Genomic DNA, 20,761 nt, shown 5'->3' on the forward strand with positions numbered 1-20,761 from the left:
ATGGACTATTATGGACAAATCCGTATGGACATATTAAATAATCCAGGACAAAGGACAATTAACCCATGGGCTTAAAATCAACACGTCAAACATCATGATTACGGAAGTTTAAATAAGCATAATTCTTTTATTTCATATTTAATTTCCTTTATTTTATATTTAATTGCACTTCTAATTATCGCATTTTTATTGTTATTGTATTTAATTGCACTTTTAATTATTGTACTTTTTAATTATTGCAAGTTTATTTTATCGCACTTTTATTATTCGCAATTTCATTATCGTTATTTACTTTACGCTTTAAATTAAGTCTTGTATTTATTATTTTACATTTGGTTTTAACTGCGACTAAAGTTTTAAAATCGACAAACCGGTCATTAAACGGTAAAAACCCCCCTTTATAATAATAATATTACTTATATATATATTTGTATTTTTATAAAAGTAAACTAATATAGCGTTAAGCTTTGTTTAAAAAGATTCCCTGTGGAACGAACCGGACTTACTAAAACCTACACTACTGTACGATTAGGTACACTGCCTATAAGTGTTGTAGCAAGGTTTAAGTATATCCATTCTCTAAATAAATAAATATCTTGTGTAAATTGTATCGTATTTAATAGTTTTTCCTGTAAAAATATAAGCTATTTTATATACACCTCGCGAAACATCAGGTAGTCAAATTAAGTACGAAATATATCAAATAACTGATAAATACCCGTGTGTTGTGAGGTATGGGTTTATAATCCACATAAGCGAGTAATATCTGCTCTTTTCTTTCCATTTCTTGAATCTTCTAAAAACTAGTACGCACCTAACTTCTTCATCCTCTCAAACCCTAATCTAATTCAAGTGTGGAATTGGATCAAGAAGCTTTAAGGATTGATTTGTTACTTCTTAGTGATCATCTATCCAGGTTTGTAAGATTGAATCATTGTTTGATTTCTTAAGAATTGGGTTTTTGTGTTCTTGAGCAAAAGTGTGAATATGAGCTTGAATCTTGTTGAATTGTGTTTGTTAGTGTTAATTGTTGTTAGATATATGTTATATAGCTGTTATATGATGTTTTTGAAGTGGTTTCATGATCAGATTGAGCAAAAATCATGATTTTGGGTCAAAAAACGCGAAAACAGCGTGCTGAAACTGATTTTCAGCACCCACACTTTTGACAGATCAACCGTACGTGTGATCACACTTTTGATGGGTCAACCACATGTGTGAGGGCTCACTCGCACGAGTGAGGCCTCAGTCACACGTGTGATAGCTGGTCAGATTTTGTGGAAACTTGTTTTTGTCATAACTTTCAAACCGTAGCTCCGTTTTTGATGAATCAAGTATTGTTGGAATTGTAATGAAAAATCCTTTCCAATGGTAAACTTTTAAGAAACTGGATCAAACTTTATTTTGATCAGAAAAAGGGGTTTTAGGGTGTGTGCCTTGTTTTGCACGCATTTGAGTGTCGTTATGGGCTGAAATTATAATGTAGACTTTTCATATAGTGAATACATGTTGTAGGTGTTGATTTAGTGTATGGATTGATGTTTGATGTTGTGATTTTGGGTTAAAACCCATATAAATAGATGTTGCTACTGTTCTTCATCACTCGCACGAGTGAGCCTTCACTCGTACGGTTGAGGTAGTCAACCGTGTGGCGAACCGTGCGAGTGAGTGGTGATGGGAACTTGTGTTTTAATTGTGATGATACGTACAGTTTAGATGTGACTCGTACGAGTCACTGGTCACTCGTGTAGTGAACCGTACGGATCAGGAGAGTCATTGTAGGATGTTTGGTCATAGATCAAACGTACGAGCGAGTTGTCAACCGCACGATTGAGTGTTCTCAAACGTGCGTGTGATGGTGTTACTCGTACGGTTGACAGACCAGTTGTAAAGTGATTAAGTGTTGGTTTTAGTATTGTTGTGTAATTGCCTTGTTGTTGGGTTGTTATCAAGACATGATTACTGACTGTGTTATGTCTATTCTCAGGTGATAAGGACGAAGAGAAGGCTCAGTAAGATTAGAATTCTGAGTGCCTTCTGTTGCTGGTAATCGGTGAGTGAGATTATCTCCGGGTGTAGTATAGAGTAGCAAGTTGTGCTACTATGTTATACTGTTTTAGTTGTTATGCTTAGTAGATATGTTGTAATAATGATCATTGTAGAGTTGCCATGCTAGTCGTAGGGACAGTTGTTCGTAGTGGTAGTTGCTTAACAGTTGTGTGCACAAGTTGTAGTTGCCTGTTGGAACCTATTGTTGTTAGGTTCAGCTCAGAGAGGTCAACCTTGTTGTGGTTGGGTCCAGTTGGCTACTGTTTGTTGAGTATAGTGCTGAATGACGCATCACCTGCGTGTGGATTTACTATACTGGGGATTCGGTAGTAAGGACTTTCGGTAGACGCTAGACTGATCAGCTAGTGGTCGTGTGCTCGTACAAGCCGCTGAGTCTCTAGTTGGAGCATAGTTGCTAGTTGATAGTTGCCAGTTGTTAGTTGCCAGTTGTTAGTTGTCGGTTGTCTGTCATTGATTGTTGTAGTTGCTGTAGTTGTACAAGTTGGTACTGTATGCTAGATCTGTTAGATGATTCCATTCACATAGCCTTGTGCTAACCCCCCTCACCTCCTCCCTTGCAGGTTTTGGATGTTAGCGGGTTTCGGGATAGAAGTGATTGTTTGAAGATATGTTTGACAAGACGAACTCTGATGTCTTAACTTTTATAAATATGTAACTAGTTGTTTAACGTAACACCGGTGGTTTTCAATAAGTAACTAGATAATGATTTGTGATAATCATGTTTGTAATTAACTAAGGGTATTTGTGTGAATTAAGACTTCCGCTGTGTTTAAAAAAAAATCAGGGTGTTACAGTATGTATATATATGTTTGTAGTTTATCTCATGTAAAAAAATAGAGTAAAACAACGCACTTTCAAAGATTAAGTTCAGCAAAAGCTACTAATTTTGACGATAAAACGCAAAACATATGTGAAATTACAACAAAAGGAATGAACGATGAGGCGTGCCATCTATCATTCGACGAGCTTAGTAATTATAAACTGGGTATTTTTAATCACTTTTCTACACTAATCACCTTCATGAATTTATAATTATAGTCTGATTTCATGCAAATGAGGGCATTGCATGATCTCAAGTGTGGGGAAGGGTTATAAATTCTTTCGGGTTTACACTTAGTTTATTTGCCAAATTTTGTGAAAATTTGAAAAATTTTCAATAAAATGAATTCAAAATCATGTTTATACATATTTATGAACGATAAAACTAGATTTTATTACCGAAATTATTGTTACCTCGGAGAGAACATAAATGAAGAAACAACCCAAAACGTTAGAATTTATTTAAAATGGAATAAAGGAGAATAAAAAGGCAAAAAATAAAATAAATAAAAGCTAAGTGTGGGAAGAATTTACCAAGTTATTTTAAACACATATCACATATGTTTGTACAAGATTATTACAGGTACTTTTGTTTTGGACGATTTTAATCAGTTTTACCCGATTTACTGTAATATATTTGAAAGAAAGATGGATCTACACGATGAATCAATTCCATCATTAAAAGGAAGTAAAGTCTTCCGAAAAAGACACGCACTTCTTGATTTAGGTCAGGAAGTTGTCGTCCAGACCAGCTGTAGGTTGACGAAAAATCTAGAAAAGTCATCTCTAAAATCAGCAGGAAATCCACGAACCTCAGCATCAAACAGGATCGCCAAGTGGTCAGACTTATCCTAACCATGAGAGGATCTGTCTCGTAAAATGGGGAGGGCGCCTTGCAAATTAGCTTGATAAGACTAATGAATCAGACCCCCAGAAAAGGATAATCTCCTTAAAGATTATTAATCAGCTTTTAAGACTGATATTACTCAATCCTTGAGATTGACCTTAAAGATTGAGAATTACAAACTCATGAAATTCGATGATATCTAAACTCGAGCTTGAACGAGAAAATATTTTGATCAAAATAAAACCGATTTGTTTTCTGAAAACCTATTTTCATTGTGTTCGTTACCATTGAATGTAAAATCCTGAGAATTCACTAGAATTCATTAGGTCACCTGAATCAAATCGGGTGTCAACCGTAAGAACGGTGGTTGCATAGCATGGTCGAAGACATGACCTTGTGCCAGACCAAAAAACTATAGGGTGATCTTTACTATTGCTCCTACAAAGGATAGTAATTGCATCCGACACGTTATAGACCATAATCAAAAGCATGTCACGGGACATTGCCTTAACAGTTGCTTGTTCAACGCTTTCCTTTACAACCGGACGGTAGTTTATCGAAAGGTAATATACGGAACAAGTATATTGGACGTGTTGCTTTCCTAATACAAGGTTAGCAAGTGGGTGACACAAAACCATAAGTTTTGAGCTAAAATTTTTAAATCTGAAACCCACCAAACCCACAAAAACAATTTGCAAACACCGGTGAAAGGTTATTCCGGAAAACTTATCTAGGGTAAAAGCTAGATTGAATTTTCAAAAGATCAAATGTTTTCATAAAGATCCAATTTCCTTAAAGGATCTAAATTTTTATAGTCATGTGGGACTGTAAACCACATCGTTACTATCATTGTTCATACCGTCATATCAAAATCACTGATGTATAAAGTGTGAGAATAAAAAAAAAGTGATTCGAGTGAAGTGTAATTTTATTTTAAGTTCTGTATTGCTTGAGGACAAGCAACGCTCAAGTGTGGGGATATTTGATAGTGCTCCAAATGAACATATATTTAGGCACAATATCCTTCCAATATGTAAAGCTTTTAGTTGCAATTGTTCTATTTTTATGTAATATTCGTTTAAATAAATAAGTGCGAATACAAAAGAAGAAAACGACGATTTGAAGACGCAAATGACCAAAAAGCTCAAATGTACAAGATATAATTCAAGTGGTTCAATTTATTGATGAGAAATGTCCAAAAATGATAAGAGTACAAGCCGCAAAACGCAAAGTACAAGATATTAAATAGTACGCAAGGACGTTCGAAAATCCGAAACCGGGACATGAACCAACTTTCAACGCGCGACGCAGCGGAGCTAAAATTACAAGTCAACTATGCACATAAATATAATATAATATATAAATAATTCTTAAAATTATATATATATTATATTATACAATAAAACGTCGGCAAAACAAGAAAACGAAAGTAGGTGGCCTGATCTAGCTGGCCATGCGATCGCATGGCCAGGAAGACCATATTTCATGCGATCGCATGAAGCCAGATTCCTGGCCAGGTCCTATAAATTCAGCATTTTTCGACGAGTAAAACACACCTTTTTCTTTTCCTTCATATGTACGTAAATATATATATATATATTTATAATGTAATTTTAATTTTAAGTTAATAATAATAAAGTTATTTTAAGAATGTTTTACGGGTTTTAAGTCGAAATTCTGTCCGTGCAACGCTACGCGATTAATCATCACTGTAAGCTATGTTCTTCTTTTTTAAATTAATGTCTCGTAACTAAGTTATTATTATGCTTATTTGAGCCAAAGTAATCGTGATGTTAGACTAAATATTAAGACGGGGTTATTAGATTTTGTACCATAATTAAAGTTTGGACAAAAGACCGACACTTGTGGACATTGGACTATTGACTATTAATAGATAGGGGGTATTGTCTAATCGAATGACAACTCATTAGAATCTGTCGAACCTATCTTCAAATTAGTTAATCTAATAATTATTAAAATGATTATGTATGTTCTATTTAGTGACGTTTATACGACATCTTTTACGATCATTTAATTAATTATTTGGGTTGGGTAATTGATTATTCATTCTGATCAAATGGGTAAATTAAAATTCATATCTCATTAAAACAGGGGTGGATTACATACAAGGATAATTGGTGTAATTGTTAACAAAGTATTAAAACCTTGGATTACACGCAGTCGATAACCTAGTGTAATTATTAACAAAGTATTAAAACCTTGTTATAGTTCGAATCCCTAATTAGTTGGAATATTTGACTTCGGGAATAAGATTAATTTGACGAGCATTTTATAATTATGACCGATAGACTATTATGGACAAAAACCAAATAGGTATCAAATAAACCAGGACAAAGGACAATTAACCCGGGTAACAATTAATTAAAATCAAAACGTCAAACATTATGATTACGAAAGTTTAAATAAGCATAATACTTTTATTTCATATTTCATCGTACATTTATTTACTGTCATTTTGATTACTGCAATTTACTTTATCGCAATTTAAATTCTGTCATTTATATTATCGTCATTTATCTTTACGCTTTATTTAAAATCGACAAACCGGTCATTAAACGGTAAAAACTCCTTTTATAATAGTATTACTATATATAATTATATATATTTTATAGTTTTTAAAATATAGCGTTAAACTTAGCCAGCTCCCTGTGGAACGAACCGGACTTACTAAAAACTACAACCGGACTTACTAAAAACTACACTACTCTACGATTAGGTACACTGCCTATAAGTGTTGTAGCAAGGTTTAGGTATATCCACTCTATAAATAAATAAATAACTTGTGTAAAATTGTATCGTATTTAATAGTATTTCGTAACAAAAATATAACTATTTCGTACCCATTTGCTTTAACATCACATGTAAATGTTATCAAACAATGTATGTTTGGTATTCAACAAACAAAATTATAAAAGTGACTTCTTATTTGGATTATATAAAATATAAGAAGTTATCAAATTGTAATTGTGGTTATATCGTTTAAACTTTGTAATTTGTATTAATGTATTTTATGAAACTTCATAATAGTTCACCATCAGATACCATATATATATAATCATACACGCAATTAAAAATATAAAGTCAAAATCTGTCTAGATAGAAGTTTTAGGGAGGTGGCTCTTAAATGTACATATTTTGAATGGAGTCCAAATATGGATGGCACCCGCCGATAACGGGCACGGATACTTAATATTCGCGACTCGCCCGTCAAGATTTTTTATTACCGCGAGTATCCGTTTACTAGCCAGCGGGTAAAATTTTGTGCCCGTACCCGCGACCCGCCGGTAAACCCGAGGATTTACAAAATGTGTAGTTTAACTAATATTTAATCACGGATACCAGCTACCCGCGGGTAAACTCGCGAATAGTTATGAAAATACGCTAAAAATTAAATTATATACTCCGTATTATATAATTAAGTATATGTATGCAGGTAAACGGGTATACCCGCGGATAGCTCAAACGGGCATCACAGATTGACGGGTCGGGTTTTACCAGCGGTGTATATGAGCCAGCGACCCGCCAACGGGTACAAAATTTTACCAAACCCGTGCATGCAGGTACATTTTTTTTTATAAATACCCACCCGTCATGTGCACGGGTACCCGCGTATCACTGGTTTTTTTCTGCACATTACCATCCCTAAGTCCAAATAGGTTAGATACATAATGGTGTATATAATAAAAGAGAAAATTAACAAAAAATAAAAATAAATACGGAGTGATAAGAATGCGAACATATAGTTTCATACAATTTTCATACATGATATTTTTCACCGGCTTCTCCATTATCTTGACCCTACGATTAATTTAACTCATAATAAGGTTACATCTTTAACATTATTTGAATATATACACATGTAAACTCTTAAGAATCTTGAATGTTCTAATGCTATTTGTTAATATACACATGTAAACTCTTAAGAATCTTAAAATGTTCTAGCGCTATTTATTTTGTATTCATGCATGCAGCTTGATCACGCGCTCTTACCTTGAAGGAGACTCACTCATAAAAAACAAATCAGATGGATAATGTGATGTTAGTATGCTTTTTTTCATTATGCAACTTTAATAGATGCTGATATCATACATTTTTACTTATGATTTCCTTCACAATTATTTGATTTTTATTTATGCAACTTTAAAGCCGGTGTTGTAATGGTTATACATATGTAATGTTTATCCGTATGTAACAATTACATTTACAGATTAGAAAAGATTATGTCTAAAGATAATTTAAACCGTCACACTAACCATAAAAATCATACAATAGTGCCCGCGAAATCGCGGCCCTTAAGCTAGTATAAGTAAAAACAGAGAAGATTATCAACAAAACCTTAAGAATTTATTATATCTAAGAAACCAAAACAAACAAATCTTTTAAGAAATAAAGAAAAATATAAACTCCAAACAACACGTTCGAAGTATATCACGCACTCAACTAAATCACTCAGATTCAAAAACATCAAAGCAATGAACTTGATTTAGATTCAAAAACATCAAAGCAATGAACTTGATTTAAGAGAAATCAAAAGAATCGGAAGAAAAATATATCAAAAATGTCTAAAACCCTAGAAAAAATATGAGTGAAGCGTGTGTGAAAATAATGAGTGATCAAGCATATTTTCACTGAAAGCCGATGGAATTCAACATAACAACAAGTTCTTAATGTTTACATGATCACAAACCAATTTTATGATAGTTAAAGTAAGCGGAAGCATAATTATTAAGAAAACAAATTTATACGTTTAACCATTTAAATTGAATTCCATGTAAATATCAAGTCATGAACATATGCTTACATATAACAACAAGGAAGTAAGAGTTATACCTCCTCAAACTAGTTTGAGGGCTGTTTTGGATGAGCAAGTAGATGATGAAAATGAAGCAACAACAACCTCTAACTTGAAGTCTCAAGTGTGTAATACCCACAAGCTTTCAATCACCAACACCTTCTATTATTTGGTTAGGATTTTAGGACACTTGATGAACTTAATTAGCAAGCAAAACTCTCCTCTCCTCACCCAAACGTTTCGGCCAGCTGACCCAAGAGGAAGAAGAGAGAGTTTTCAAACTAGTTCACTAGGAAAAATGAGTCAAATCTTGATTAACTAGTTGAGCATGCACCTTAGAACATGTGTGATCTTAAAAGTAACAAATTTTAAGCATGGGATGGTCTTCTTGGGACTCCAAAACCGTCCACCACCATGCCCATATTATAATCACATTAGTTTTTTTATAAACTTAAAAAAAAACATGTAATTGTTAATGTTACTTGCATATTTTAGAAACCTTTTATAAAATATTACACATTATAATTATTTAAACCTATAAATAATTAAATATAAATTATCCAAATAATTTATCTCAAGTGATAATATTTTAGAAAACCGATTTTCTAAAGTTCAAGTGTCGCGTATTTATTTAACGATCCAATTGTTAAGATTAAATACATATAAAGTGTTGGTAAGCTTGTTATTGGGTATGACCCGACTTGGATCATAACATATTAGCCACATTAATTTAATATGTCTCTTGGGCATACGAAATACCTTCAAAAACATCAAAGCAATGAACTTGATTTAGATTCAAAAACATCAAAGCAATGAACTTGATTTAAGAGAAATCAAAAGAATCGGAAGAAAAATATATCAAAAACGTCTAAAACCCTAGAAAAAATATGAGTGAAGCGTGTGTGAAAATAATGAGTGATCAAGCATATTTTCACTGAAAGCTAGAAACATTCTTGAGTGCAATAGAGGGGGGAGGGGGAGGGGGTTTGGGTACAGTGACGTTAACATCCGGTCCAGTTACCGTGATAACTCTATCCGAGATTATGATTTTGGGAGGGTGGTTATGGCTGTTTGCCGGCCTTTGAGATAGAGTCATTGGTGGCGAGGGAAAAACCCTACACGGCGGTGTAGGTAAAACCTTCGAGGGAAGTGATGGTAGATCATAAAGGTTTTATGATCATATGAGATGATTTGGGTAGTGGGTATACCCCTTTATTAATAAGAGTAATATTAGAGTTTTGAGGGAAAAGATCAAAGGGCCACTAACGGATCAGGCTCAAGCACAAGCTCAAATACTAGCCCGATGCGCTAGGCGTATCATCAATGAGATTAAACTAATTAGTAGTGATAATCTTGTATTTATATTTTAAGCATAAACCTCAAAATTACACAAAGGCCCCTATTACTTGCTCTTCACAATTATGCCACTAACCATCCATACTTTACAGTTGCAGTCCTTCATCATTAACAACTACAAAACCTGCAACTTTAAACACAAACATAAGCTAACAAGTAACAATTCAGGAACCGGATTAATAATATACATATATTTTAGCATCCACCTCAATAAAGTATGTTGACTTACACCCAACCCTTTCATTAAAGTGTTTGTTGTTATATTACATAGAATTAATTTCAACAATTTTAATAGCACCAATTGAAAAAATCACTTGATATAAATCTATTTCGAAATGTTTTGTACGCTCCATGAAACACATGATTGGCTGCTATTTGAATAAAAGACCTATTAATAAAAGTAACTTTTATATGTATTAAATCTTCAACCTTTAAATCAGTTAAAATGTTAACAATTCACGATAATCCGGTAACAGAGATCATAGCCATGTACTTATACTTACTGGCAGATCTAGAAATGGTGGATTGTTGCTTACTCTTCCACGAAATTTAAAGAAGCATTTAAGAAGACATAGAAACTAGAAACATACCTTCTTGATGACAAACGTTTACTCCAATCTGCATCAACATATGTAAATAAACACATTGAATATGACTTAAAAACTATAACTCCTTTTTCCGAAGATGCTTAAGATATCTCAACAATCTAAGGGCAATTTTAAGATGAAATTGAAGAGGAGATGAATATATCTACTAAGACACTGAACAATGAAGGCAATATCAGGCCTAGTAGTAGTTAAGTAGATGAGTTTACCAATAAGTTTTAAAATTCATAAATATCTTTAAGAGCAGGATCAGAATATGTATAAATAGTATTTATTATGAGCTAGGCTCAAGGTACGATCAGAACTCGACAAAAAGGGTATAGATTTGGATTCAATTTTATGCCGCATTTGCGGAGACAATGTTGAAACCGTGGAACACTCGCTATCAAAATGCAAGAAAGTAACTGATTTTTGGAAAGGTTTCCTAAGGTGGTGGAACATCTCGGAGGATAAGCTAAACAGTTTAGAACCGCTACTGACTCGATCTTTACTTCATTCACAACTCTTGGGCAACTAATATGGGAAGCGGTAAAATGGGTCAGTTGTTATTCGTTGTGGAGGTCGAGAAACAATAAAGTCTTTAATGGAAAAGAGTGGAATTGCAATCGTATTTTATCCGAGGTTCAAACCACAAGCTTCGGTTGGATTTCAAAGCGTTTGAAAAAGATTTCTTTGGATTGGCACAAATAGATGCTAAACCCGGGTTTCTATGTCGTAAACACAAATAATAGGACGGGGATATGCTAATTTATTTTTGTTGCTTTGATTATCTGTGTGTAATAAAGCTAGCTTCTATTCTTCGAGTTTTATTACTTCAAAAATGCGAAACTCGGGGCTGTATAGTGGCCTGTAAATATAGCCTCGATACACCATGTATACGTCGTTTGTATATATATCATTCATTTCTTTCTTTAAAAAAAAAAAGATAAAGTATTATTGTAATTAGTTCATGTTCATCGTCACCTGTTAATAAGTATTGTTGCAAACTTGCGATTAATTGATTTTTTTTTATTGTTATTGATTTGTATGTTGTATTTTTTATGATTTTTTTTAACGGCAAAACAGTATATATTATATATATAAAAAACGACACATTTACAAGGAGTTCCAAATTACAAATGAACACCTACAATCATCTATATAGGTAAGAGACGAAAAAACGAGAGAAATAAGAAAGAGAGACCGAGATGTATAGACTCCACGAATGGCAGGAAAACGCCGTAGTCCGTTCATTATCATTAAGGGCGGGATTGGACTTGAGAAGAATTAACTTAACAAGCTGGAGTGGGAACGGGATACAGTGTTGGCAATTCAACGACAAAGCACCTCGAACCACCCCAAATTCTCCCGACCAAAACGACTACTCCGGGAGTGGGGCAAAAAACCTGCGTGGAGTACAACATATTAACCTATCCCAGATATTTTTGATGAGTAAGCTAGCGAGTCATAAGCACGTGGATTTTCTAACCATATATCCCATTCGATTTTAGGGCCTTTTACCCGGTTGGAGAACCATTCAAAACAATTAAGTTGGATTTCTTTAAAAATCATAGTGCTTGTCGGTTTAGCTTTTGTGAAGGTGAAAGCGTTTCTATTCTTCCAAATCGAATAACCAGTAACCCATTCAGTAGCTTGCCACAATTGTTTACCAACATCGGTGGTAAAACTATGACCATTCCCGAGAAATGCTTCATTAATAGTCAAGTTAGGAAGGGAACCCAGATTCCACCAATCGAAGACCTTAATCCACAGCTCTTTAGCAAAACTGCATGATATAATGGAGTGCTCCACCGATTCGAGCCCGTTGTCACAGACCGGACATCGAACCGTACCCAAATCTACCCCGCGCTTATCAAGTTCCACACGCGTAGGTAACCGTTTGTGACGAGTGCGCCAAATAAACAGTTCGACTTTTAGCGGGACAAGGTAGTTACGAAGCGTCTTAATGCACGAGGGGGTGTTTGGTAGGTTTGCTCGAACTAAGAGGTCGGTGAGCTTCTTAACCGAAAATGACCCGTCCTTGCCCCAAGACCTTGACCATTCTTCACAACCTGAGCTACATGGAACAAAACTAGATAAAAGGTTAGTAAGGTTGGTGAGGTCCCCCACCAATCTCCCCGAGAGATCGCGGGACCAGCACCAGGAAGTATGGATATTAGTATCCACCCAGCGAATGCGGTCGAGGACGGTGGCATCTCTATTAGAATCTAGTCGGAAAAGTCTATTGAATTTATCTTTAAGTAAAAAATCCCCAACCCAAAAATCGCCCCAAAAACGAGTACTAGCTCCATCAACAATCATTTTTTTAAACGAATGAGCAAAAGTTGAGTTATTAAAAGAGATGCTTTTACCCACATTGAGGATACCCGCCCAGGTGGAAGAAACCCGAGAAGAGGATGGAGACAGTAGGCCCCCGTCCTCCCCGTATATGTTTTTCATAATTGACACCCAAAGCGAGTCTTTTTCATTATAAAAGCGCCACCACCATTTTGAAAACAAAGCACGATTTTTAAGAGCAAGAGGTGCAATGTCCAACCCACCATGCTCACGAGGCAAAAGACATGAATCCCATTTAATCCATGCCATTTTTGATGCCTCAGAGGACCCGCCCCAAAAGAAACGTCTTCTCATACCCTCCAGTTTTTCAATGACACATGATGGGGATAGATATAATGGAAAAAAATAAAGGGGTAGACTAGATAATACCGCTTTAATTAGAGTGATCCTCCCACCATATGAAAGTGATCTTGCTTTCCAATCCGCTAGCCGCTTACCGAACTTCTCGAAAACCGGTTCCCAAGCTTTTGACTGTTTCATAGACGAAGCAAGTGGAAGACCAAGATAGGTGATCGGGAAAGCGCCTGCTACACAGCCAAGCCATGCTGCCATATTCTCAGTTTCTGAATTGGATACCCCGAGACCGTACACACAACTCTTATGGAAATTAATTTTTAATCCCGAAGTCGCTTCAAAGCAATTGAGAATTTTAGTAAGGTTTTACACGTTTCGTCTGTTCCATTCACCGAAGAATAAGGTATCGTCCGCGTATTGCAGGTGCGTGACACGAGCATCCCCCCGCCCAATAGGAATACCCGAGAACCGGTCATGAGAGGCGGCCAATTTAGTGAGGTGGTTTAGACCTTCCGCGACCATAATGAAAAGATATGGGGATAGGGGATCCCCTTGTCTCACACCTTTCTGAAGAGAAAATTATTTTGTTGGGGTTCCGTTGACTAAAATTGAGATAGAAGCGGATGAAATACATGTGTGAATCCATTTCCGCCAACGATGACCAAACCCCATTAGTTCCATGATTTCTAACAAGAAGTCCCAGCTGATACTATCAAAGGCCTTCTCAAAATCAACTTTAAATAAGAAGCCTTTCCTTTTACGAACCTTAACGTCATGGAGAACTTCATTTGCGATTAGGACCCCATCAAGAATATACCGGTTTTTAATATACGCACTTTGTTCGAAACCAATGACAGAAGATATCACTCTTTGAAGTCTTTTAGTCAGAACTTTTGATAGAATTTTATATATGCACCCGAATAAGCTGATTGGTCGATAGTCCCCAAATCCTTGTGGATCGTTCTTTTTCGGTATTAGAGCGACAAAAGAAGAGTTACAACCTTTAGAGATTTCACCGACCTCCCAAAAACGAGCAAATACCGCAAGAAGGTCCTCTTTTATTACGTCCCAATGTGATGTAAAAAATTTCAGAGTGAAGCCGTCGGGTCCAGGGGCCTTTTCACCACCACAATCTTTAATGGCATCGTGTATTTCTGAGAGTGTGAATGGAACTTCAAGGCTCGATGCCTCGTCAATATTGAGCATTTTTTCTAATGGACCTCGAATTTTGAAACTACGCTCATTTGTGTTGCTAAAACGATTTTTAAAATATGAGAAGGCAGCCAGCTTGATTTCGTCTGGGTTCTCCGTCCATAAGCCATTTAGATTAATACCCCTGATGTTGTTTTTGTTTTGCCTCCTTTTAATACAAGAGTGGAAATACTTGCTGTTTTCGTCCCCTTCAACAATCCATTTGATCCTAGCCTTTTGCTTTAATATGGCCGCTTTTTCCTTATCCTTAAGAGCCCACTTTTTTTTCGAGTTTAACCACGAAGCGATCTCCACATCCGAGAGGTCTCGAGTGCCAATGAGATTTTCCCAATCAGAGATTTTTTTGTGAAGGGTGTCGATTTCGACATTTAGACTGTTAAAATTTGGGTTGCATTTTCCTTTCAGCACCGTTTTGACATTCTTTAGTTTATCACGGAATACACAATCCGCCCTTGGGTTACGACTGTCGGTATTCCACGCATCTTTTATCAAGTCGACACAATTCTCATCCTCGAACCAATTATTAAAGATCCTGGTCGGTTTTTGTAGTGACCCGAACTTTTCCATGTTTATATATATTAATTGAGATTGATATTTACATGATTAAATGTTTCCAACATGTTAAGCAATCAAACTTGTTAAGACTTGATTAATTGAAATATGTTTCATATAGACAATTGACCACCCAAGTTGACCGGCGATTCACGAACGTTAAAACTTGTAAAAACGACATGATGATATATATATGAATATACATATGGTTAACATGAGATTATGATAAGTAAGTATCTCCATAAGTATATTAACAATGAGTTATATACATATAAACAAGACTACTAACTTAAGGATTTCGAAACGAGACATATATGTAACGATTATCGTTGTAACGACATTTAAATGTATATATATCATATTAAGATATATTAATATATCATAATATCATGATAATATAATAATTTAACATCTCATTAGATATAATAAACAATGGGTTAACAATATTAATTGAGATCGTTAACTTAAAGGTTTCAAAACAACACTTACATGTAACGACTAACGATGACTTAACGACTCCGTTAAAATGTATATACATGTAGTGTATTTAGATGTATTAAAATACTTTTGGAAGACTTCAAGACATATATCAAAACACTCATACTTAACGAAAATGGTTACAGTTACTTTCCCATTCTTTTCTTTCATCAAGAATTCTAGTCGTATTCTTACCCGTATTATACACAGCTTCAAAACGTACTTACTATGGGTATATACCAATAGGAACTAGCATGGGATTCCACTCTTGATTATGTCATGTATGACTAATCAATTTTAACTTCTACCATGAGCTAGTCAACTAACTAGAACTCCTTTTAACCCCACTCACCACTCACCAATTAACACTCATCATTCACTCCATTTCACTTCCAAATCTCTTTCTAATTCTCTCTCAACACACCCACACTATTATGAACGTATTTTTCCAGTAGTTAATCATCATCTTCATCAAAAATCACTTCAAGAATCAAGCTATAATCATCATAGGAAGAACACTTCAAGAATACTTCAAAAATCCCTTCAAGTTTACTAATTTACTTCCAAGCTTTTTAATCCATTCCAAGTAATCATCTAAGATCAAGAAACCTTTGTTATATACAGTAGGTTATCTTTCTTATTCAAAGTAATATTCATATTCAAACTTTGATTCAATTTCTATAACTATAAACTATCTTAATTCGAGCAAAAATCTTACTTGAACTTGTTTTTGTGTCATGATCCTACTTCAAGAACTTTCAAGCCATCCAAGATCCTTTGAAGCTAGATCATTTCTTGTCACTTCCAGTAGGTTTACCTACTAAACTTGAGGTAGTAATGATGTTCATAACATCATTCGATTCATATATATAAAACTATCTTATTCGAAGGTTTAAACTCGTAATCACTAGAACATAGTTTAGTTAATTCTAAACTTGTTCGCAAACAAAAGTTAATCCTTCTAACTTGACTTTTAAAATTAACTAAACACATGTTCTATATCTATATGATATGCTAACTTAATGATTTAAAACCTGGAAACACGAAAAACACCGTAAAACCGAATTTACGCCGTCGTAGTAACACCGCGGGCTGTTTTGGGTTAGTTAATTAAAAACTATGATAAACTTTGATTTAAAAGTTGTTATTCTGAGAAAATAATTTTTATTATGAACATGAAACTATATCCAAAAATTATGGTTAAACTCAAAGTGGAAGTATGTTTTCTAAAATGGTCATCTAGACGTCGTTCTTTCGACTGAAATGACTACCTTTACAAAAACGACTTGTAACTTATTTTTCCGACTATAAACCTATACTTTTTCTGTTTAGATTCATAAAATACAGTTCAATATGAAACCATAGCAATTTGATTCATTCAAAACGGATTTAAAATGAAGAAGTTATGGGTAAAACAAGATTGGATAATTTTTCTCATTTTAGCTACGTGAAAATTGGTAACAAATCTATTCCAACCATAACTTAATCAACTTGTATTGTATATTATGTAATCTTGAGATACCATAGACACATATACAATGTTTCGACCTATCATGTCGACACATCTATGTATATTTCGGAACAACCATAGACACTCTATATGTGAATGTTGGAGTTAGCTATACAGGGTTGAGGTTGATTCCAAAATATATATAGTTTGAGTTGTGATCAATACTGAGATACGTATACACTGGGTCGTGGATTGATTCAAGATAATATTTATTGATTTATTTCTGTACATCTAACTGTGGACAACTAGTTGTAGGTTACTAACGAGGACAGCTGACTTAATAAACTTAAAACATCAAAATATATTAAAAGTGTTGTAAATATATTTTGAACATACTTTAATATATATGTATATATTGTTATAGGTTCGTGAATCAACAGTGGCCAAGTCTTACTTCTCGACGAAGTAAAAATCTGTGAAAGTGAGTTATAGTCCCACTTTTAAAATCTAATATTTTTGGGATGAGAATACATGCAGGTTTTATAAATGATTTACAAAATAGACACAAGTACGTGAAACTACATTCTATGGTTGAATTATCGAAATCGAATATGCCCCTTTTTATTAAGTCTGGTAATCTAAGAATTAGGGAACAGACACCCTAATTGACGCGAATCCTAAAGATAGATCTATTGGGCCTAACAAACCCCATCCAAAGTACCGGATGCTTTAGTACTTCGAAATTTATATCATATCCGAAGGGTGTCCCGGAATGATGGGGATATTCTTATATATGCATCTTGTTAATGTTGGTTACCAGGTGTTCACCATATGAATGATTTTTATCTCTATGTATGGGATGTGTATTGAAATATAAAATCTTGTGGTCTATTGTTACGATTTGATATATATAGGTTAAACCTATAACTCACCAACATTTTTGTTGACGTTTAAAGCATGTTTATTCTCAGGTGAATATTAAGAGCTTCCGCTGTTGCATACTAAAATAAGGACAAGATTTGGAGTCCATGTTTATACGATATTGTGTAAAAACTGCATTCAAGAAACTGATTTCGATGTAACATATTTGTATTGTAAACCATTATGTAATGGTCGTGTGTAAACAGGATATTTTAGATTATCATTATTTGATAATCTACGTAAAACTTTTTAAACCTTTATTTATGAAATAAAGGTTATGGTTTGTTTTAAAAATGAATGCAGTATTTGAAAAACGTCTCATATAGAGGTCAAAACCTCGCAACGAAATCAATTAATATGGAACGTTTTTAATCAATAAGAACGGGACATTTCAGTTGGTATCCGAGCGTTGGTCTTAGAGAACCAGAATTTTGCATTAGTGTGTCTTATCTAGTTTGTTAGGATGCATTAGTGAGTCTGGACTTCGACCGTGTTTACTTGAAAAATGATTGCTTAACAAATTTTGTTGGAAACTATATATTTTTAACATGTGAATATTATGTGATATATTAATCTCTTAACGCGTTTGATATTATGTGATAGATGTCTACCTCTAGAACAAGTCCCATTGACTCACCTAATAATAATGAAGAGTCAAATGTAAATTGGAATGATTCGTGGACTGATTCACAAGTTCCCGAAGAGGAACCGGAAGAAGAGTCGGAACCAGAAGAAGAACCGGAAGAAGAATCGGAACCGGATGAAGAAATAGAACCGGTGGGGGAAATAATAAAACGGTTAAGTAAAAGAAAATCCTCAACCAACCGACCAAGGTTAATTATGGTCAATGGTGTTTCCGCTAAGGAAGCAAAATATTGGAAGGATTACCAATTCTCAGATGAATCGGATTCCGACGAGAATTCCGATGATGTTATAGAAATTACCCCAACTGAATTTAAAAAGGCAAAAGAAAATAATAAGGGAAAGGGCATAAAAATAGAGAAATCTAATTCCAACCCCGATGAACTTTATATGTATCGTCAACCCCCGAAGTCCTTAAGTTGTAACAATGACCCGGGAACCTCTAAACCACCAGGTTTTTCTAAACCAATGTGGAAAATAACGGCTCGTATTAGGGGAACATCATATATCCCTAGAAACTTGGGAAAACGAACCAAAACCAAAGAAGAAGAAACAAGCGAGTCGGAATAAGATAGTTGTATTCGTGTGGTGTAATATATGTAATATAGTGTGCTTATGCTTTATGATATATGTAAAAATTGCTTGTATTAATAAGTATTTTTTTTATGAATCTAACTCTTGTCTATTTTACAGTATAAAAACACAAAATGGATAGACAACCCAATATTTTAAGAGACCTACCCGGAGACATGATTGATGAAATCTTGTCTAGAGTTGGTCAGAATTCTTCGGCACAACTATTTAAGGCGAGATCAGTTTGTAAGACATTCGAAGAACGTTTCAAGAATACCTTGGTTTATAAAAGGCTTTCGTTTGAAAGATGGGGGATATCACATTGGGAAATCCATAAGTTACGATGTGTTTACTTTGACGCATATATTGCGGGGAACCCAAATGCTATTTTACGCAATGGGTTAAGAAATTATTTTGACTCAATATATTCGAATATTGGACTTCGTGATTTAGAAAAAGTGGCTAACATGCAACATAAAGAAGCATGTTATGCTTACGGATTAGTAATGTTCGCTTCTCACCAAAGTGAGAACAAGAACATCGGGCTACAACTATTAAACAAAACGTTTCCACAAGTGACGGAGTCGGTAATTGGGGTAAGAAATGAGGTTTTTAGATTGTTACGGGACTGTTGGACATTACGTAACCCTCGTCCCTTTGACGACGTTACAACACGCTGTCTTATCAACGGCCATAACGGTTATGTTCCACAAGACCAAGGATGGGAAGTAGTCCTAGTAAAACCAGAATGCATGACTTGTTTCTGGACGTATGAATTACGTGTCTTTATTGCCTTTGCTGAACAACTTGTGTACTAGCTAGAATTATCTTCACAACTATCTTGTATCAAAGTTATTGTCTCTATATTTCATGCTTTATGTAAAATAAGTGGTATTGTAAGTTTGTAAAATATTGTATAAAAGTTTGAACGCGAAATATAATTATAATCAGTTTTTCATATAGAATTGTAGTAGTTGAATTGTATATTAGCTACTAAGTATGAACTTAACGGGTAGGTACTACCCGAATTTAAACTTATAAAACGCTAATATGAAGAAAAAGCTTTTATAAATGAGTTCATATTATGCTACGAAATACTATTAACTACTCTTAATATTCTGTATGATTAACTTGTTCCATTTGACTATTTTGAAGGAAATGGCACCGACTACTCGACACACCGTGAATATGAATGAAGAGGAATTCCGTACTTTTCTAGCTTCAAACATAGCCGCAGTACAGGCTGCGCTACATACCAACAATAACCTTGGATCTAGCAGTACAGGAAATCGTGTAGGATGCACCTACAAAGAATTCACTGCCTGCAAACCTTTGGAATTTGATGGAACCGAAGGACCGATCGGATTGAAACGGTGGACCGAGAAGGTCGAATCGGTGTTTGCCATAAGTAAGTGTACTGAAGAGGACAAAGTAAAGTACGCTACGCATACCTTCACAGGTTCTGCGTTAACATGGTGGAATACCTATCTAGAGCAAGTGGGACAAGACGATGCGTACGCACTACCGTGGTCAGCATTCAAGCACTTGATGAACGAGAAGTACCGTCCCAGAACCGAGGTCAATAAGCTCAAGACAGAACTTAGAGGGTTACGAACCCAAGGATTTGATATTACCACGTACGAAAGACGATTCACAGAATTGTGCCTATTGTGTCCGGGAGCATTCGAAGATGAGGAAGAGAAGATCGACGCGTTTGTGAAAGGATTACCGGAAAGAATCCAAGAAGATATAAGTTCACACGAGCCCGCCTCCATACAACAGGCATGTAGAAT

Source organism: Rutidosis leptorrhynchoides, chromosome 9 (genome assembly GCF_046630445.1).
Source record: "Rutidosis leptorrhynchoides isolate AG116_Rl617_1_P2 chromosome 9, CSIRO_AGI_Rlap_v1, whole genome shotgun sequence".
In the NCBI taxonomy this organism is placed as follows: Eukaryota; Viridiplantae; Streptophyta; class Magnoliopsida; order Asterales; family Asteraceae; genus Rutidosis; species Rutidosis leptorrhynchoides.